The 22,398-nt window shown below is 39.6% G+C and overlaps 1 protein-coding gene across 5 annotated transcripts in view; it reads left to right on the top strand.

Moving 5' to 3' along the window:
* RAPH1 (Ras association (RalGDS/AF-6) and pleckstrin homology domains 1) overlaps nucleotides 1–22,398 on the top strand; it is an 83,762-nt gene that overhangs the window by 3,062 nt on the left and 58,302 nt on the right. Inside the window, exon 1 of one of the 5 annotated variants that reach the window (XM_071562954.1) lies at nucleotides 5,862–5,933. The exons of 3 other annotated variants lie outside the window; for them this stretch is intronic. The gene's annotated coding sequence lies outside the window, so the exon portion shown is untranslated. Of the gene's footprint in view, nucleotides 1–5,861; nucleotides 5,934–7,533; nucleotides 7,555–22,398 lie in introns of those variants that run through there. One more of the 5 variants, XM_071562955.1, reaches the window with a different exon arrangement.

Raw genomic sequence — 22,398 nt, 5'->3', positions numbered from 1 at the left:
CCCCAACACTGAACCATTTTGTGATGTTTCACACCCTTTCTGTGCACTTGATAGAAGAAAACATGCTGATTTACAGTTGAATCAGGCAATCTTAGATAAATAAGCCTTATGAAAAGGGAAATCCAGATCAGTTTTATTGCAAAGGTTTAGTAATACACTGAAATGACAGCAGACTGCCAAGCAGTTCCATTTAAACTGTTTCTATATAGGTTATACGTAGAGTGTTAATTTTGTTTAAGAAAATGTAAATTACAGGACCAAAGTTGACATATTGAGTAAGCCCTTTTAAGGATTCAAAAATTATCTCTGATAATTGACAGTCACAGATTTTGAGGGAGTACACACATTGAATGCTCTCCACCGTTAGGAATGTCTACAAAATTAGGGAATGCCAGCAAGGAATCTTGCACTGTAATTGCCTGTTATACCTTTTCTTCAGATTAGCCAAGGATTTAAATTTCTTCTTGTTAATCTGCAGGTATTATTATCACTTAAAAAAAGTGTTCATTGGAATGGAGTATTATTTTTAAGAGGCTAATACTAGAAATTAGTAATAACTATCCAATTAAACATATCAGTCAGTCTCTGTGGGAAAGAACTCAAATTCATTAATGGCAGAGGTTGCTAATTATCAAATTATCATCCACGTAGGAAAATCTTGTAAAGACTAAGAGAAGTATCTGCAGAATATTTTTATGCACCTTGATCCAGATATATTGGCTGATATTTTCTGACATGTTAATGAATTAAAGTCACTTCTCTCTTTTGTTCTAATTAGGAGTTTTAGTTATTTGCTAGGTCTGGCTTTTGCTGAAACATTTCATATAAGATGATAAATAAACCAATATTTTTTGTTGAACTTTTTTAAATCTATGTGTTAGTGAAGAGCTCTTGAAATGTCTTATTCTGTGAGCTATTACTCCATTTGTTAGGAATTGTATGGAGAAAGATGATGCATTTGAGAATTTGAAACTGGCCTGACGTTAATATTAGGAAAATAATTTTTTGCCATCTTATGTCATAAGGAGTTATTTGGATTTTAGAGGGGGAGATGGGGCTGTGGGTGGGGAAGGAATTCCAGAGATGGTATAAAAGTAGTTTTAAAACTTTTTAGTCACAGAGCATAGTTTCTACCTGTTATTGAATATCTAGTCTCAAAAAATCATCAGAATAATTTAAATTAATGTAATCAAAAAGGCTATTGAATCTTCTTTGCCTCTGGTCTTTCTTTTCACGAGAACAGTGTATAAGGTGAAAGTTTTTATACAAAAGTACTACAGTGAGTCTGGTGAGGGAATTGTTATATACAGTAGCAAAACTGTTATATTTATTTAAGTAAAAATTCCACTGTTCAAGAACTCAACTTGTTACTGACAAAAATTGCATAGAGCAAATGCTCAGCTGAGTATGGATTGTTCTCATCCTCTGGAAAAAATTACCTTTTCTCCTGCCAGTGCTGTGATTATCTCATATTGTCCTTTCCTTTTCCCAAAGTCATAACAATTTGCTGTGTTTGTAGGACCTGTGGTATTCCCGGTGTGTATTGTTGTCCTTAATACTGAGCTGAGAAAAATATGAAAAAAATTGGAACTGTCCTGTCCTTAGAGTCGAGATGTGCAATAAAATGACCTCTTTAGTTATTTCAGTTGTTGCCTCCTTGGCTCTTCCAGTAGGAAGGAACAGTTTGCTCCTCAAAGAAAAGCTCCAGGTGGAGCCTGTTGTTGTCCAGTGATACATGGGTAGACTTCATCTTGATATGATTTCTGTCACTTGTCACCACTTTTCTGCTTTAAGAGTAGCCTTCATTAGCACAGAAAAGGTACTTCATTCTGTCATCCTGGTCGTAATGTCTGAACTTGGTTATAGACTCCTGGCAAAATTTCTCCCCCAGACTAAAACTAACTGTTGGGCAAGTAATTTCTACTTCTGCCATTGTACAGTTGTGTATCAGGGACTTGTGGAAAACTCCTCAGGGTCTTTGAGAAAATACTTTAAACTCCTCGAGGATTACTCTTTGCAAAATTATACTTCATTTTCTGAAATCCAGTTTGTCATCGTAAAAGAAAAAATGTCAGAAGTGTCCAAAAGACTTAATTACTAACCTTACTAAAATTGCAATTGGCAAATTTGCATCATCTGCTTGTAAAATTGGATTTTGAAGACTATATCAATGAATTGTGTTGGAAGTGCAAATAATGAGTATGTATCAAACACTGATGATAAAATAGTCCTGTCTGAACTTGTTGAATTCTTACTCTGGCATCACCTTTGCGGTTAAATCCCTTTGATATGTGTAATAAAGTCACCTACTGAGTTAAGTGCAACATTAAAAGTTGAGTGAGTTACTGCATACTGTGAAAAGTGCTACCTTTACAGCACAGAATTCAGAATGGGTTTTTTTTGGTGGAATTTCACTCATTTTGGAACTTAGAGATGTTGCTAAGACAGTTTTGCCTAATTCTGTTGTTTCAGTCACTGATGTAAAAAACCCTTGTTCTTTTGTGATGTCTGTGGATTTCTTTTAAATAGTTCCATTGATTATTATGGTGAAATATCTCTGTCTAAAATACTGATTTAATTGGTTTAGTCATGGGGAAACTACACTGAAATTATGTTTGACAGATTTTTCTATCAAAGGACTTGTAGATTTGTAATCTTGTGCTTAACTGTAAAGTTGATGAATTGATCCTTGTGATACACCTTTAGTGAAAAGACATCTCCTCATGAGGTGTCACAGACAGACTTGGTTGCTATAGAAGATGGCATTAGCAAAACAAATAGGCGGGTTCTTTGGAAGAGGGAAAGTTGCTCCTGGTGTTGTTTATACACAAATTCCAGTCATTAATCTCTGCACAGATGTGTGTGCTGTGCCTGCAACAGCCACAAGTCCCTGCTTGCACCTCTGACACTGCTGACCCAGAACTGTGTTCCACTCTGGGGTTTTTTATTTGTAGGTCCCTTAATGAGATGGTGTTTGTAAGAGCAGAAGAGAAGCATTTGAGTTCAGAGACAACCCTTTCCCCCCTTACACTTTTCCTGGCAGAATTATCCTTGGGTCTTACATAGCTTTAGAGATCACTCAACTATTGTGTATTAAGAATACTCATAAAAAGAAGGGACTGGTAAGATTAAATCCATGTAAGTTCTGTGATGCAGTTTGCAGCAGCTGGTGAGAGAAGAGAAGCTACATCCTTGTATGCATCTTCCTAGATCACGATTATATAGTTTTGCAAAATTAAAGATTCTTTTATTTCGGGGATGTAAAAGGTGTTTTTAAAATAAAGACAAACTCCCTTCCAGGCTGCTGTTTGCATCTTATGAGTACTAAAAGGCATCTATCCAGGGTTTTAGAATCTGTTGTAGGAAATGCTTTGCCCCATGATTTTGTAAATAATTTCATTTTCATGTCTAGATGACTGGTGTTACCTATACTTATTTCCACAAGCTACTTTACAAAACTAGGATGGGTTCAGGCTCAGTATTGAAACCAGTAAGTTTTCAGCATGTTTTCAAACATCTCATGAATGGGACTGATTTTTGCTTCTTAATGATGATCTTCTGAAGGTTAGATTGGCATGGGAAGCTTATTAGTTTTGCAGAAATACTGTGCTGTGCTTGCATACTAATTGTCTTAATTCTAATCCTATCTGGTATTTTCTACTTCATATCTGAGCTCACTCCTTGTCATTCTTTTATGGTTTAGAACAAGAAGCACTGAATTAGGTGGGAAGAGAAGTGCTCTCTCACATGTGAAACCATTTCATTATGACTATGACAGTGTTCCCTCAGGCTTTCTCATATTGTTGGCTGGGAATACACAAAGATAAGCTAAGATCTGAGATTCTTAAGTTTGTGTTAACTCTGAGACTGGGTCTACAAGAACAAGACACCCCATGTGAAGTGAATGCAGTATCTACTCTCCCTTCCTTTAGAAGCAAGGACAGTGTTCATGGCCCAGGGAGGTTTCTCACAATTGTTCTGTGGGAGGTGCATTACCTGTGGGTTGTGTCTGCAGTTTAACGCCTCAGTCTTTGGTTTTGCATTGTTGGCTATTCCTAGGCAGTTTCTCACTGATGTGTGGTTGGGTTTGATTACATCCTGACTTGCCTAGTTCATGCCTAGTATAGTGATGAGGCATCTTGCATAGGATTTTTGATGCTGTGCCAGAAGCCAAGCATTCCAAGCTGTCTTTATTTATAGAATCACAGAATCATTTAGGTTGGAAAAGACCTTTAATATCATTGAGTCCAACAGTTCGCCCAGCACTGCCAAGTCCACCACTAAACCATGCCTGAGTTGATTCTGTGTGATAAAGGTCACTGGAGTAAAAATTCTGTCTATATGTAAGGAAAACACACGTAGAAACCTAAGCAAAACATACCAAACACTTGTTCTTTCCTTAGTCATTTTGCTTCCTACTCTTCTCTTAGCTAGATCTGTGATCTTGTTGCTCCACTTATAATTGAGTTAATCATTGTTGGAATCTGTTTTAATGTACCAATGCAAGTTTGGACTTCCCAGGTGTTTGTAATCATTCTTCATGGCAGGCAACTATAGACTTGACACAAATGTGGCTTATTGTGTATTTGAAAGCAAAATTCTCATCATGAAAAAACTTCTTAGATTGGTCTGGAGCTTTAAAGACCTCTGTTCTCCAAGGAACTTGACACTTCTGTCTTTAATGGATGACTTGAGAGATGACCATTTACTTGGACGGGCAGTTCTGAGTGGTGTTGATAGAAAGATGGGTGATCGCACACCATTCCCAGAAAAGGATTCTGCAGGTTTGTTGTGTGTATCAGTGCACAGCATTTCTAGTGGTCTGGATTTTAGTTATCAGTAGTTGTGTCTGAGAGCTCAAGAAAAGCACTTGTGTGTGTTAAATAGTGGCATTTTGTCTAGGGGGGAAGTGGGGAAATGGGTGGTTTTCAGTCACTGGTAACTTTCCAAGGTAGCAATCCTGCCTAAGCTTTGGCTGTCTCTGAGCATGTTGCAGGTCAGGAGAACAGCTCTACCTGAAGCTGCGTAAGAGAGGATAACTTTTTCTTTCTCCTGTACTCAGTTGTGTCTATTAATAAGTAACTTAGTTCTTATGATCAGTTCTGTGAAACTGAAAGGCTGTCAGATTGATGTCAGTGCCAGCAATAAAATCCTGCCCAGGGTAGAAGGAAAGAATTAATTTCATGAAGAAATGTTCAGTTGTTCTGGATTAGAGAGTTCAGAGATGCTTTCTAAGAAGCACAGAAGTGAGAAGTCTCATTTTCAGCACTTGTGTGGAAGGAGAAGGAGGATCCCATAGAAAAATGTGAATGTTGTCTTCCCTGCTGGGAACAGCAGCAGAGCAGAATATGGAGGCAATAGGGAAATGAATGAAATTTTCGGGAGGAGCCACCTTTCCACACCCCAGTTGTTAAAGTGAAATGTGCAGTGTCTGTAGGAAGAATGCTCTGTGTTAACCACTGTCCCGTTGATAGTGCAGCATTCAGCTTAACCCTTTGTGCTTGCTGTCCTCAGAGACTTTATCATTAAAAATAGAATGAAAAAAAAGAACCCCAAACCCTCCAATCTGGGTCCTTGGAATTAGCTTGAATGAAACGTTGTGTGTTGATATTGTTTATATCTATTTAGCTTGAATGTGAGCAAAACTTCAGAAGGTTCTCAAAAGCAATAACAAGTTAAAAAAAAAAAGCCCTTAGGATTAGTTATTACTACTTGGTAATGAAAAAAATCTTAAATTACCTTTTATCAGCTGGAATGGAATATTCCTGGAATGACCAGTGTGCACTATGGGGTTGAAAGTCCAAGCACAGAGCAAACAGTATTTTCAGACTATGCACTTTCAACTTCAGTGGTGTTTCATTTCTGAAATGTGATGACTTGGGCGTCTCTCTTTTTGCAAAGAGGTGTCAGTCTTCACTCTCCTGAAGGACCAGGTAGTTCATATATTTACGGGTACCTCGTAGGAAGTTAGATTGCATAGATTATGAGGCCCAAAAGTTTAGGGAATCATTTTATGTGTCTTTTTGTCCCCTTGATTCTTTAAAAGTATGTGAAGTTTGTGTGGCATTTAAATTTAAAATACAGTGTAAGAAAAAAAAATTGTCACTTGATGCAAATAACTATGATTTAATGTAGAGGTTATTTGCTATCATTGTCATGGAAAGAGTTTAAATTGAACTGCTGGTGCTTGTGCCTTAGGGCATAAAGACTGATCTGAGTGCCCTACAGAAGGCACATTATGGTATTATCTTTCACTTTTTAAATTACTCCTTATTTAGGACTTCTGACAATTAGTGTTTTCTGCTAACTCTTGTGAAGTGTAAACTTTCTTATGTGGAAGATGGCAACAGAAATTGTGATGTCCTGTGTAATGTGACCATGAGCCAACCTCATGTCTTTTTACACTGTAAAGTAAAAGATGCATTAACTAGTAGTGAAATAAGGCTGTGTTTGTAGAACAGGAGCGTATGTTTTAAAGCAATGCCTTCCTAAATATTTATCTGGTTTCTTGATTTTGTAGAGCTTAATATAACCCCTTCTGTGGTTGAATTTTGCCTCCTTTTTTTTCTAATCTTGAAAGTACATGGTCTTCCTTTAGTTTAAAATGTATGTCACCTGAAAGTAGGAGGCCAGAACTTTTTAGTGTTCTGTATTTATACTCATGATTAACTTTCTGAGATAAGGTCAGTCTGGCACACTCTGATACAACCCTTGACAGGCTGTGAGCTTCGAGAACAACGTTTCTGTACACCTGATCTGATGAAACATGATAAAATATTACAAGACATTGATATGTCTTGTGCAGTACATTGTTCTAGTTAAAGCTGCCTAAATATTCTTTTTTCTTCTTTAGAGCGAGTTGAAAAGCAAGATTAAGGGCCAGTTGTTCTCTTATGAAAATGTAAAAATTGCAGCTGGCCTTCCATTGTCTGCATTCTTTTTGCCTTCCAGTGTGAATCTAAATATTTGGATTTACAACTGCACGTGCTTTTGCTGTGTTACGATGTGCCATAAGAATTGAGCAGGCACAGCCTACTGATAAATTCAGCAGCTGCTGCTTCATTCCTAAAATGACTTTTGCTGAATTGCTTTTGTTGAAACATTGGTATTCTAGTATGATTCAGGCAGGATTGATGACAGAAATAGTGAACTAACATATATTCAAAAGTAGGGCTTTTCTTATTTTTTCAGTATGGCTAAATGTATTGTTTTGTATCCCAGATACTGTGAATAAACTATACCCCATAAATCATTACCTTTTCTCATGTCTGTTTATTCCAAGACACTCAGAGTGAAGTATCAAACTTCTTGGAGTATGACAGTCATTGTTGCAGACAATGGTATATAGGATATGAAGTTGTTTGGGGAGTTTAGTAGAATTTGAAATCTGTAGATAGTTAAAATGTTATTAGTTCACTTTTTGAAACAAAAATTTAAACTTTTGCCTGACATGGGTCATGGGTCATTGTGGGCAGCTGTAGTGCTGTGATGTAGTCATGTCTTAAAGAACACAGCTTGGTGGGGTAATTGAAGATCCAGTAAAGAAGCCCTTAGGTTACTTAATATTTCTTTCATAATTTCTGACACTCTGCTTGCATCTGTGATGTGATGAGTAACCTTTCACTGGGGAGGGCAGCAGCACTCTGATCCTGTGTGCATCCAGCAGCACCTGTGAAGTTACATGGAACTGGTTTGAACATACGGTTTGAGGCTTGTATTTCAACACTAGTAAATAATGATGATCTTTCTGTCATTAGGTGTGCATGCAGTAGCCTGGTAGTTAATGGAATACAGATAGATAACTATGCTGTTTTCATATTTTTATTGCCACTGTACTGCCAATATATTTTATAGATCATATAGGAAATATGTTTGTAAATAACTCTGATCTTTTACTTTCAAAGATGAGCAAAATAAGCCCTGCAATGTAAAACATTGATTTGTGCCCTCTCTATGTTACTGAGCTTTTATAGTGTCTTGAGAATTAGGACATTACTTTAAAAGAGGACGTCAGGTGTGCCACAGAGGGAGCATCATATTATGGATTACATGCTGTCCTTGTCATCACTCAAACACACATTTTCTGCCGTCTTGTTACATTCATAGTTTTCTTTCTTCATACAGCCTTCCAGTTGTCTATTTGAGTTGCAGGCAATGAGTAGTGTTGCAAGTTGTATGTGTAGTTCTGTTGTCCACTTTTTGGGAATTGGTCTTGGAATGTTTGCTTCTGAAATGCTTCTTGATTTGCAACTGGATAGGCAGAAAAATCCTTTTTTCTGTGCTCAGTTCCTTCCCGTACTTGGGTTTATGTTGTGTGTGTGCTTAGATTTTGTTGTCTAGAATTGTTTTACAGGGGGTATTATGTCCCTTGAGAACTGGACAGAATATTGTTCTTGGTGCTGTGTGTCTCAAAAAGCACGTCGTGGGAGGTTGGACAGTGTTAGCTGTGCTAGTCCTGTGCTTTGTGCATGTTCTCCTCAGCTGGGATAAATTCTTAGGTAATGCAGAGGAACTAAAAAAGGGGCTGAGAACTTGCTTTCTGTGACTTGATTGAATTTTAAAAAACAGTTTTTTAAAACCATCAGGAGTAATAGAGCTGGAAAGAGGTACTGTTAGAAATGACCTTGCTAATTAATACAAAGGCTGTGAATGATTCCACAGATGTTTTGCTCTTTTAATTGTTTTCTTCCGATAGAAGGTTGTGACATCAGATGGCAAGTAGAGCGAAGGAATAAACAAATCTTACCATGCATCACATTCAGTTTTTTACAGGTGTTGCTTCGTGAATGATGTTTGGGGCACAGTCTGGCTTGTGCTAAGCTATCTCATTTCCAGATCTCACAGGTGTTGCACTGGATGGAGAGAGCCAGTGCCAGGGAAGCAGTGCTAACAGCCAGGGCTGGATTCCTGGTGGGCATTCTCAGTGGTGTTGCCCTGGGACCACAACCAGTCAGTTCCCTTGACAAGCATGCAGGTCCACAGGCAGCTCTGCCAGTGCAGCTGCCACTGGTGTTGCAGTGTGCAATCAGCTCCCTGAGGACTTCACTGCTGTCCACCAGCTCATGAGTTTTGGCTTGTTTGTCGCCTAAAATTTCCACGGGCACATTTATGACCAGTCTTTCAGAGCGTGGTTATTGCACTAACTCTGCACTGATTGCAGTTTTGTCAGGCTTTGCTGCAGGGCTGTGTAATCAGACAGTATCAGAAGGTGAGGTTGAGGTTGTAGAACACTGTTGAACAATAAAAGGAGACCAAACAACATGACTGATATCTTTGGTTTTCTCTAAGTTCAGTAAGACAGAATTGTTTTTAATACTTCCTTCAATGTTATGGGAAGATTGCCCAGGTAATTGCTTACTTATTTATTCCATTTTATGTGTCATCCTTGAAAGAGTGTTGCAGGATTTCTGTGAACTGCAAAAGAGCATTTTCTGCTGAATGCCAATCCAGCTGTATCAACTCAGAAGTTGCTTCACCTTCACCAGTATAATCAAAAACCTATCTTGTGTATAAGTAGTTTAATAAACAAAAAGCCCAAAGCAACCCTAAAATCTATCTGTGTTCCATGTGGAAATGTTCTTAGACTTATTTATTGGGGTTTAAGTATCTGAGGAGTCTGATAGTGGAATATGTTGGTAATACTCCTTGCCCTTTACTAGTGTTTGTGTGAGCAAGGGTGCAAAACATACACAGGTGTAAATAAAAGTTTTTTTCCTTTCTGACTTTCTGAACTCTAATACATTTGCAGCTAGAGGGTGTATGTAGCAGTGACTACCAGGAATACCTTCTTGGTCTGTGTGACCAGTGGTGCTTCACACTGCAACAACAGCAACGTGTGGAAAACTTTCCCAACTTTCTTCCACTGATTTTTGGGCATGTTTTTCTTTTTTCTACCAGAAGGTGGACTTTTCTCATCTGCTTTGCTTGACTTGAAAAGCAGTGGAGAGTCTCGTGGTTGGGGTTTTCAAGTTGTTGCTTGTGTGGTATTGGGGTTTTTTTGTTAAGAAAAAGATGTTGAAGTTTTTCTTCCTCCTTTGTAAATGGTGTACTGTCTCTTGTATGTGTGATGTTGTTCAGTCCCAAACAGAGCAATACTTCTTGGCTTTTTAACACTGTGTTTCTTCTCTCTGCTGTCACTTCCCCTCGCAGAAAGGAGACTTAATTTGCTTTAGATGAATCGGGAGACTTACACAGAGAAACTTGGATTTTCTGACTTTGCATATCCAAGTTGCTTGGATTGTTTGCTGTGCCCTGCAGGTAGTTTAGTCTTAACTTTGTTATGCTGGGAGGGAGAGGCCTTCTGGCTGCCTTCAGTACTTGACTGTGAGAGGGAATGATGTTGTGTTTATATTTATGTGGGAGCTTTGCATCAAGCAATCTCCAGTACCATAATGAAGAGATTGAAATTAGGCACTTCAGCAGTTGGAAAGGCTTTGCCATGACTTGATAGTGAAAAAAGTTGTTTATGAAATTAAATTTTATCCATAATAAATATTTGTAGAGTTTTTAGACTGCTTTCTTAGTATCTTTCATCTGATTCTTACACAGCATGACCTGTGAATTGAACTTGTGGATGATTTCTGTGTTTAGACATAACACTGTTAACTATTTTTGTTTGTTTCTTTTTATTTATATCCTAAGGATATTTTGGATGCAGCATCTGAAATATTTTGCATAGTGGTGTCAACAAGTGCTGGGGATTTTTCTAAACTTTTCCTTTGTGCTTTATTAGAAGTTTGAGTTGTCCTCAATCTGATTTTAAGTCTGATTTTTGTCCCACCCCAACCCACAAAATCAAGTTGGCAATTAGTTTCTCATTCTTCCATTCTATATGAAATAAGGCTGCATTCACCAAAATGCTCAGGGATTGCTGAGCCTCGATATCTAACTCAGACATTGCTGGGTGCTTTTATGTAATGCCTTGTGTTTGTTTAACTTGTTTAAAAAACTGTTGCTTAGAGTTATGTCAAATTCTTTTGACCATATATATAACATATTTCAGTCTCTTGTTTCCTAATACATCTGTTTGCTATGAAAATTCAGATGTCTTCTCTGTTTCAGGGAGGATTCTGTTATGATCCTCTATTACTTTATCTTGAAGGCCCAAAGTTAACCTCCCTCATTTATGCTAAAAACAACCAACCTGTCTTGTATTGAACTGTGGTATGCAAAATCATTTTCTCATTAAAGATTTATGTTTGAGGGCTGATGTAGCTCAATCTCTGTCACATTGCTCGAAGTATTCCTGAAAAGCATTGATGGAAAGTGTTCCTGGATGCCTGACTTAGAATCAAAAAGCACTGATCATGTGTTACTGAAATCAGGCTCCCTGATTTAAAATTAGATTCCATTGTTTGTCGGCTTCACTGCTGTGTTGTGCCAGTTGTGGATGTGGAGTTCCACCTTGCCCTGGTTTTCCAGCTTGTAAGAAGATCCTTATTTGTTTTCATGGTCAGGAACCAAATGTTTTTGTTACAGTTTTAGGTCTACTTTTACTACTGAGTAGAAGGAGAGGGAGGGTTAATGTCATGGGATACCCTGACAAAAGAGCTTCATTTCTGGAACAGGACCCTGTTCTCTACCTCCACCCCTTGCAGGCTTTAGAGTGAGGGAGGGAGGAAGTGCCTGCTGGGATGTCAATGAACAGTGAGGTGCCCTGATCTGTGGGAATGCACTTCAACGTGCTGCCTGTGAAGCAAGAGGAGAAAGGAAAAAGAAGATCTGGTGATTTAGTAGTAGAAGTTGTAATGCCTCATTGTTATGATGCAATTGATATCTCAGTTGAATGAAGGGTGAGGATGGATGAAGCCCATTACCTGTAGAGAATTCAAGACCTCCAAAGAAGCAGTTCTGTTTCATTCCGGTGTTCCCCTCCTTCTGATGGAAACAGATGTGTGGCACTATCAAATGCAACATTCCCTTACACAGTCTGCCTTGGACCCTGGTGTAAATAATTCATAAATAAGGAATTTAATTCTATGTTTTAGTAGGTATAAACTCCTTTTACTGCAGAGATGTGTTGGGTTGCAGGGAGAATGTGCAGAAAGCTGCCTTTGGAACTAAATTTATAACTCTGCAAAAACAGTTTTCTTTTTTGCCTTGTAAACCTGTTCTGATTTGTTACAAGCTGGCCCTTCAGAATATGCTGCTCTGTAGCTCCTGTCAGCAAAACTTCGTAAATCCTTCGGAATGATAATGGGAAGAAGTTGCTGGCAAGGCTTAGACCTGAATGAGTGTGTAAAGGTCTAAAGGAAGATAAAAAAAATTATATAAGCCATGAAATATTTTTTTAAGCTTCATTGTAAATCATTTGATGGTGGTGCTGCTTGATTTGATTCAGCTTGAGACAGAGAGGAAGGATTCAAGTATGTCAGCCAGTTCACACCTCACTGTTGGCATCCGAGGAAATGAGACTGCAGGCTAATGGAATGGCCACAAACTTCTGCATCTCCATAAACTTCTTCACAGTGCACTAGACAAACACAGCTTGGAAATTATTTTCATTTTAAATATTGAAGTGGTAAGAAATTAAGAGACTTTTAAACTGATTACTGTCACGTACATTTTAAATAGCTACTTTTGCTGCTTTGTGCCTCATTTTGGCCACAGCAGCTTAATGCAGATCAATTCTTTCTTGCCAGCCCTTGTCCTTAACAAGATGTGAATGTGGTCCAAATAATTAGCATTTCTAGTATCACAAATGACATTCCTTATACAGTGTGGTCAACTCAGCTGCTTTAGCAGCAGAAATAGTCATTGTGGTACACATTCCACTTTCAGTGTTGTATTCTGTAGTTTATTCATCTGGCTCAGTCCTCAGAGAGGTCTTTATACCAAAGGAGATATGTTTCAGGAAACAAAAATAATTGTTCTTTTTTTCAGAAAAAAACTTTACTCAGAGGCTTGCCAGATTTTTACACAGCTGTTGAGATGATATAATGGTTTTGTTTGTTTGGCTAAGGTTGCAAATATGAACTTCCTTCCTTCTGCATTTATAATTATTCGAGCTGAATAAGTTGTGATAAATCTCTTCCAAATTTCTGTAGAGGGTGAGTGTCTATGAAGTGCTTACAGACTTCAACATGCAGTTGATATTTGCTTTCGAAATGGGTGACCTCCTTTTCTGTGAGGTGCATACAACCTCCATCCCTAGTCCTGCCCAAGGAATGTATGTCTAGAATAAGAGTTTGTCTTTGTTTTGTATAGTAGAAAAATCTTCAACTGTGAGAGTTCTTGACTGCAATACCCTTAATCCTGGGAGGAGTTCACTGTGGTTAAGCTGCAGTAGAGCTTATTTGGTCAGACTTCATAAAATGGCTCAGAGTGGATGGCTGGTTCTGGTTTTGTGTATGTCAGATATTCCTGTGTTTGTTGTGAGCCATGTTTCCTGCTGCTTTCCAAATTACACTGAAGGAAATGACAGCACTGGCAATCAGCCTTGTGGACACAGACTTAAGTGTTTTGGAAAGGAACTGAGCAGCAGTACTATAAATTGAGGCTGTATTTGCCTTAGGAAGGGCTTGGCTCTTTGAGTATGATGCGAACACAGTGTTAGGCTCATTTTTAGCCCTGGTTTTCTAATTAAATTTTAATGCTTAGAAATTGTGTCTAATTGTTTTTATATAAGGACGTAAATTTTTGTGTTCTGTAGAAAAAACTAAGTGTATGTTAATAATAATGTAACACATCTATAAAAGTTTTGTGTTTTTTAAAGAATATTGTAGCATCAATGTCTCTAAAAGGCGTTCTTGCATTTTGTTGTTTTTCGTAGTTTAAATGGTATCTTGATAGTATCATTACATTTGTATGAGGGAAAGGTGAAGGAATTAAAATACCTGGCTAGTTAAGAGAAGTCTTCTAAAGATTCAGCCTTGGAAGCTTCTGGTATTAACATATGATGACAAAAAAAAGGCAGGAACATTTGTTTCTTGACAAACTGTTGCTTACTGTAAGTTTTCTAAGCTTTGTGGGTTGGGCTGTCAATTCTATAATAAAATAATAATAAATACAGTATATATGTTTCATGTTGCTGTTTAGAGCCTGATGATTTCAGCAGCAGTAAGCTGTGCAGAGGATCATGAGAAACTGTAGCCACAGCCAGGAGTGCAGTTGGCTGGTCCCCTTGTTTGAGTTCTGAGCTCCATACACCTCTCAGAACCAAACATTTCCAAGATATCATTCACGTTAGAGAAACCTGAGAAGTGTCCTGGAGAGATATGTCTGTGCTGAACAAGGACAAGGGGAAGTGGTCATTCTCTCTGCTCCATAAAACAGGGTATAGGGTCCTTCTTCATCTTTCTGTAAGAGAAAAATAATTACAAACACTGAAAACAATAAAAATTTGTTGTAGTTGGAGTCAGGGTAACATTTAAAAACTTGTCACTGAGGTATTCAGGGATGTACAGCAGAGTTCCTGTGCGTGCTTTTTACACCAAGTAAAGGTGTCACAGAAGGTATTTTGAAAATGTCCCTCCGAAGGAATTCTGCAGTCTTGACTCTGGCAACATGGTGAAAAGATTAAAAAATTCTTAACTTTGCCCGAGTTGCTCCAGACTGAGCTTGCCACTCTTACTTTCTGGTCATTACACAGAATTTTGTGAGCTCGTATTATTCCTTGCTTGGAAATATGAATGACTTTTTTTTAAGGCATTATGTCCCAGTATTCTTAGGAAAGAATTTGAATTTAGCTGTTTCTGGAACTATTATGGTATGACATTAACTGTTCATGCTCTCCTTTTCCCTCTGCCCTGCCAAAGAATAAGTGCAAAGCACCAAATTACAGATGTAGTTTATTAGCATCTAATGGTTTCTGAAGTGCATGCTGGAAGGCTGTAAATAATGCAGGAGGAAGGTGCTTTGTTGCTCCTGCGTGCAGCTGTGCCCCGTGTCCCTTCCCGGGGCTGACACGGGCAGGGCAGGGCGCTCAGCTGGGCTGGTGCTGCCGCCCCATTGTGCCCTCTCACCTGAATGGAGCCGTGTACAAGCTTTACACCAAATATGAACTGCTGTGTCATGATTCAATTTTGTTTGAAAGCTGCAGAATATTTCTTACAGCACCAACAGGAAGGGCAGCCTATATCAGCTACCTAGTATACGGTTCAGACAAGGAGAAATTGACGTGACGTAAACTTCATGGAATTGGTAGTAAACTGTGAAGTTCTAGATGTACTCAAATGAGACATTCATAGAATCACAGTTAATATCAAGTGGCAAGGGACCTGATGAGGATCATGAAGTCAGCTCCCTGCTCCTTGTGAGACTACCTAAACTAAAACTATATGTCATGACTTCAAGGATCATCTGGATGCTCCTTGACCTCTGTCAGGCTTGGTGCCTTGACCACTCTCTTGGGAACCCTGTTCCAGTGACCATCCACCCTCTGGGTGAAGAACCTTTTCCTCATGTTCAATCTGAACTTCCTGTGGTGCAGCTTCATGCCACTTCATATCATTTCATGTGGCAAAAGAACGTCTGCATCCAAGGGAAGAGTGTCTTGTTCGTTCTTTGTTGGAATTTCGTATGGTATTTCACCTAAAAAGCAAGCTATATGCTGAACTGCCTATGTAAATTAGTGTAATGTAGCTTTAAGAACTAATTAAGGACATCAGAAATGGCTGCTGCCGACTTTCTCAGCAGATGCACATAATTAGCCAATTACAAGAAGTTTTGTAATGTAAACAGCATTGTTAGCCAATAATCAGTGCCAAAGTGTCAAGCAGCCGGAAGAATACAGTTTTTAAAGGTGTATATAAATGTATGTGTGTATGAATAAAGTGGCCTGTTGCTGCTCACTCCTATGGAGTCGTCTCTCAGGTCCAAAAACCCGTCTCCCTCCATTACAGTTCTTGATAACTTGGGAAAATGTGCTACAATACAGGCCTGTTAAACTGTAAGCTCTTCCAAATTTTACTGTTCAGTGAAATTTGTGTTGCAACAGCTATTCACTTGTATTTTGTCATCAGTTCTGTGATGCATTTTAATGGAGCTGTGCCTTTGCTCATTCTCAAACATTTACACGTTACACCTGCAGACTACTCTAGGGATTAAGTAACTTACGTTGGCCAGAGTGTTTCCTTTTATTATTTTATAAGCAATATAATTTCAAAATTATGTGTATATATACACAGACATATTTGCAAGCACTTGTGTTGTCTTTGGGTTGGTTCTGACACAATTCCCGAGATATATGCAAGGTCCTGTGCTGGTGAAATAAGTTTTTAGTTTCCAGAAATACCTGACCAGTGCTAGTAAACATTAAATGAAAGAGTGCCAAACATAGGACTCTGTTCCTGTGTTTAGCCTCTAATTGGAAGGCAAATGGCATGGGTATGCAATGCTTCCATATCTTGTGCCTCAGTGCTACAGAGTTAATACTGGAAGTTTTCTGAATTCAGCATTATAATGTATTTATGGACGGTAATGCCTTGAGTAAATGCTTGAATCATTTCCAGTACACTCAGAGCTAGAAGTGCAGTTGCAGGTTACACGTGAGCCTGTCACAGGTGAACTTGCTGCTGCCACAAAGGGAAAGTGCCACCTGTTTCTTTCTCCATCCCTTCTCCCAGCTGTCTGGTGTGAACCCAGGATGTGTTTGCTCTGATATTTGCCCAGTCACAGGGCAATCTGTCTCTGCTTACCAACTCAGCAGAAAGGCTGCTTTGCTGTTTGGAGTGTTGAGCGAGTTTCCTGATGGTCTAGAATGTTGAGCAGGCTCAGTTATGTTATGGAACAAAGTGCTAATGGATGGAGGGGAAGGAGAACTCTTAATTTTCATGGCAGCAATGAGGTATTAGGTTGGCTCAAGTTTTAATGTGCAAGTTATTTTTAACTGTAGGACTGGAAGCTTAAAAAAATGACATCAGGAAAGCTTGTAGAGACCTTTTTTCCAAAAACTCCTTTGAAGTGGGCAGTTGGCCCTGGAATAGAGAGAAAGATAAGTTTACAATTTTATTGCTTCTGAGTGACTTGTCTCAGTGTTTTCTAAGTGCAAAGGGAACCTCCATCCAAAATGTGTTGTGTTTTTTTAATATCCTGCAGCACTTAAATGCCAGTAACAATAATAAATGGACTGAATTTCTGAAATGCTTTGCTAAAAATAAGTATGTGTAGATTTACCCAGCTGATAATAGTTGTAGCTGTATTTGATGAATGTGCTGATCATGCAGAGAAATGCAGGTACGAGCTGGGGCTGCCCCTTTGCTAATACCATGTTTCTGAAAATAGGCCAAGTTGAAGGATTTGGTGTTGGAAGTGCCTCAACATTGTGGTGCTCAGCTGCTTTGTGTGAACAGGCAGTATATTTATCCCAGGAGAGGGTAGGAAGGAAGAAGGAGGAAGTGTGTGCTGCAGCCCCTCCTTTCCTATGTGCTGGGACTGCTGGGTGTGCACAGCCCAGTGTGTGCTCCTGGGGAATCTGTGTCTGAAGGGGCAGGCACAAAGGACCTGCCACCTCCCGTGTGCCACACAACCTGCTCTGCTTTCCTTTGCCACCTCCCGTGTGCCACACAGCCTGCTCTGCTTTCCTGTGCCGCCTCCCGTGTGCCACACAGCCTGCTCTGCTTTCCTTTGCCACCTCCCGTGTGCCACACAGCCTGCTCTGCTTTCCTGTGCCGCCTCCCGTGTGCCACACAGCCTGCTCTGCTTTCCTGTGCCACCTCCCGTGTGCCACACAGCCTGCTCTGCTTTCCTGTGCCACCTCCCGTGTGCCACACAGCCTGCTCTGCTTTCCTGTGCCACCTCCCGTGTGCCACACAGCCTGCTCTGCTTTCCTGTGCCACCTCCCGTGTGCCACACAGCCTGCTCTGCTTTGCTTCCATGGCAAACTGGAGCGTGGCCTGTGGGAATTGTTTTGAGTTCCTCCCCTACGTGACAGGCTGTATCCACCTCTGAGTTTTCACTATGGAGCGTGTTCCCAATCAATCCAGTGGGATGCAGGAGAGCCCCTGCGGCCACCGGGGTGGCACTCAAAGAGGAACTGCTATGGAAAGAAAGAATCCTGCCGTTTGCTGCTGAGGATTCTGTGGGAAGGTGCTCTGTGGTAAAGCCCATGAGTCATCCTGTAGAGATCCATTCTAAACTTCTTGAAAGCTGCTGGAACCCTTGATGTTTCCAGTTCAGCTGTGATGGGAGGGTATCTGTCCTCAGGCTGATGAATGCCATGGAGTATCTCGTTCTTGTCCTTGCTGTGTTTCTCAGCATGGAAGTGACACTTGCTGAGATACTTGCTAAGAAGTCCTGATGTTTGAAAAAGCTCATTCATTGTTTTTGTATTTAAAAAAAAAAAAATAAAAAAGCAAGTACCCATGTTAAGATTTTTTTTAATCAATCTGATCTAAAAACTTCTTTGTAAACTTTAAAATTATTTTCATCAGCCTTTGCTGTTCTTTTTTTATCTGTATCTGTATTACCTTTACCACAGCATCAAATTGGATGAGAGACAGGAGTAACTGAATACTGAGTGACAGAATTTCCACACGTGTTTGTAAGCAAAATGTAAAGTGAAACATAATGCACAGTGAACATGTCTGTGTTGTGTATAATAGCTGCTCTCAGGCACCTGCTTAGGATTATCCATCACTGAATTAAGACTTGTTTATTTAAAGGTTTGGGGAAAGATAATTTTTGGAAAAAAATTTAGAAACTTACATTCATAAGTGGTAGTATGGAGTCTGTTGCAGTAGAAAAACCCTCTACTGTCTTTAGTTCTCATATGCCAAAAGAGTTCCATTTACAAAGCTACCAAGTGTGGTGGCAGCAGATTTAACAGTAGTTGTTTGTGTGACTCAGTTGCTGAGCTGCTTAGGCAAGGCCTCTGCAGCTTAGGATCTGCACAGCATTTCTTAGGAATGCTAACCTAATCCCATGAATTTAAATACTTCTGTTTAAAGTCCTCTTTTAACAAGACCCAGCTGTCAGTCCCATCTTCCATGGTTGTTCTACTGTATAGAAATTTCATGTTCACTTCCTGAGTGCCATAACTTACACTTTCTTTTTTCCTTTTTGCTATGGAAGCTGATTTCCTTCCTTTTTCAGGAATGTGTGCTTTAAAACATTGAATCTGTGTTAAATATTTACATTTGGTCTTAATCTCGAGGCAATTAAATTCTAGATAAATCCTTTTGGTATGTATGGGTTGGCGTTAACTGGATTTTAGACTTCTCTAACCTTTGACATAACAGAACTTCGTGGATTTGGGTGGGATTTTTTTATGTTGAGGCTGCTTTCTTGCTGTAAGTGCTCTTTTTGCCATGGTGTGGAATCCAGACCTTGTGTTTTTCCTGCCTCCCTCCCTCCCTCTCTGCTGCCAAGATTTATTTAGAAACTGAAGTAATGCAGCTTTTCAGCATGAACATATATCTTTAGAGCCCATCTAAAGTATACAGAATTAATTAAAAAAATTGTAGTCAGTTTCAGGAGGCTTATAAACTAAATATTAAGGTCAGTGCTCAGTAGGCAATGCATGGACTCCTGTTAGCAGTCTGTGACAAACTGCATAGCTTTATACCTCCAATTGCTAATACTGGTTTGAGTTATTATGTGGACTTCTTGGTTTAAGATCATTAAACCTCCCTTCCAGAGAAAAGGTGTTGAATTGACAGTAGAAGCAAAATACCAAGTGAAGAAAGTGTTAAAAGGAAAAATGTGGAGAGAAGTATTGCCCGTTTTCTCTGGGTTTTGGGCGTTGGATTGGTTTTGGTTTTGGGGGGGGATGGGGTTTTGTTGTTTGTTTGTTTTATTTTTTGGTAGGAGGTTTTTCATTTTTAGAAACTTTGGAGAGAGTTTTTTAGTGACATTCTACTAAAATGGCAAATAAGAATGAAGTTGTGTTTTCAGCCTTTATCAGTGATGAGCATGTTTTTCTCAATCTGCTCAAGACTTTCTCCTCTTCAGCAATTTGGACAGGCTTTGCTAGAGAATAGCAATGCAGGAATTGTTGGGCTTTGGCATCCGGCTCGACCAGATGTCTCTCCAAAGTTGCTTTGTGGATCAAGTTCACTTCTGGAACAGCTTCTCTTTTACTTTTTGAGGAGAAAAAGAGAAGAGTTGAGCAAGGGTAGGACTAGCTTCGAGTGATTTTTATTGATTTTTTTCCTCACCCGCTGGAGTTCTCAAAATGCAACTTGGATTCTTACAGTATCAACAAGGAAAACGGGGAACTGCAGTTTACACAGCAGGAAGTTGGCTTTCTGTCTTGTTATTGCGTGTGGTTTATGGAGATCTGAAGTTGTGCTTAATCACCTGCAAGACCCAAGGGGGGATGCTGATCAAGTATTCTCTTGGAGCTGTGATACTCCTGCAGTTTGGAGATTCATAAATCTGTTTCCCCCCATTCCCCAAAACCATATAGTGCAGAACTTGCCTGTACTTTCTCCTTTTCATGCTATATAGTTGCTCCCAAGTGTCATTGTGTGTCAAGGACCCCTTCAACCCACGTGCCTCACAACACTACCTACGGAGCAGTGTTGTTTTACTGCCAAACACTCCCCTCCCTTTTCCTTGCTTTGACTGCCCTGTTCCTGTGAACTTCCAGCCTCTCCTTCCAGTCTGGACTGCTAGAACTCATCTCTGCCCACAGCCCCACATCAGTCCTTCTTCTAGACTCACAAGGCTCTCTCTGCTCTGCTCTCTCCACACAGTCCTTCAAAGCTTCCCACAGCACAGCTTTTCCATGGAAAACCCTCTCCTTACATAGTACTCCTTTATTCTCTGTTAATGTCATGGTTTAGTACCGTACATCTCCTTTTCCCCCCTCACCTGCCTCTCACACAACAGACACACATCCCTTTGTGTAGAGGTTGGTGATGAAGCAAAGAGTGATTCTTACAGTTTGCAGTGAAGTTGGAGGACCAAAGTTGACTACCAGTTGTAACACTTAAATCTGCTCTTACACCTAAATATGCTTAAAATATAAAATTAATTGAGCCAGAGTAGCTGTTTATTTTTGGTCTAAGGCAGTAGTGTTCTTGTGCTCACTTTGTTAGAAGTGGGTTTAAAGTAAATAAGGTGTCTTCTAAATTGAATATACTTTTTCCTTCAAAGATACTGTTTCAGTCAAAAGATTATTATGCTGTTCATCCTCTGGACACTTTTTCCATGTGGTGTCTCTTAAGATAATCCTGTTTTGTACTGGCTAGCTGTAAACAACAAAATGTGTTGACTCACAGATGCTAAGAATGAAACACCCATGTACCTTAAATATATCAAACATTTAGTTGTGGGTTTTCTGAAAAATACAGTGGTGGATTTTTTGTTTTCCTGGAGAGGGTAGTTCCAGCTGTAGTGAAATGCAGCTCTTCACAGTGTAATCTTAATTCTTAATTTCCACTTCCAGCCTGTTGCACTGAGGTTAATATAAGGAATGCATACCCTGATACCAAAGTTCATAGAAGCAGCCTGTGAAGAATGTTAGTTATTTATCATAGCTCAAGCTTTACTCGTCCATTTTTCAAGCCGTGGTTCACTCTGTCACCATGTCCTTGTTGAAAGGGATTTGGCAACTCCTTCTGAGCCTGGGTAGTACCCCCATCAGACAGATTGCAGCCTCTGCTGTGGTATCTTAAGTGAGCATTGGCATAACGATTATTTTTAACCTTTGAGAGGGTCCCTGGAGCAAAAATTAGTTTTTAACTACACCAAAGCGTAGATTAGCTCAGTGTCTTATGAGGAGATCCTCTCACCTGCAGTGTAGAGTGACCTCTGATCTAAGTGATTGCCTTACACCTGCCCCTCCTGCTTGGTATGATCATTCATTTATACCATCTTATGTAAGCACTGGTGAGATGTCCATCTTTCTTTCGCAGGTAGCTTACTTTATTTTGCTTATTTTGCTTTCTTATAGTTGCAAGACAGCCTATTGTATGGGTAAAAATTAGTTTCCTAGAGTATTTGTTCCTGGTGGAAAAAGACCCTGTACAGGCACAGCAGACTGGTCTGTAAAGAGATGTGAATTTTATAGCTGTCGGTTGGCTGGGGTTCTTCTCAAGTGCAGGGTGAGCCTGGAATGCTGTTGCTAGCCTGGTGATAGTTTTTGGGCCACAGCTACAAGAATCTTTGGGTATTAGCTGGGATCTGTGCATAAGGCCATGTATTACAACAGAATTCATAGTCAGTCTGCTGATGGAGAAGAGAGACTAAGTCATCTTTTCTGGAATGAATGGAGTTGCAAGAGACAAGTAAGCTCATAAAAATCAGTTTATACTGTGCCTTCTAGTGCTTTTCTGGGTTGAAGAGGAGATCCACAGGGTGTGGTAGATTAGATCCCTGTGGAACTGTCTTTCAGGGCATGGCCAGAATAGCATCAATTTACATAGGCTCATCTCACCTGCCTCTGACTTATTAAAATAGTGCTTTTATTTTAGTGTTGGTAGTGAAGTGGCTTCCTTTAAATGCACCTGCTTG

This window comes from Pithys albifrons, chromosome 8, assembly GCF_047495875.1.
Source record: "Pithys albifrons albifrons isolate INPA30051 chromosome 8, PitAlb_v1, whole genome shotgun sequence".
Lineage (NCBI taxonomy): Eukaryota > Metazoa > Chordata > Aves > Passeriformes > Thamnophilidae > Pithys > Pithys albifrons.
The sequence above is the reverse complement of the archived record's forward strand: the minus strand, read 5'-3'. Positions and strand labels throughout refer to the sequence as shown.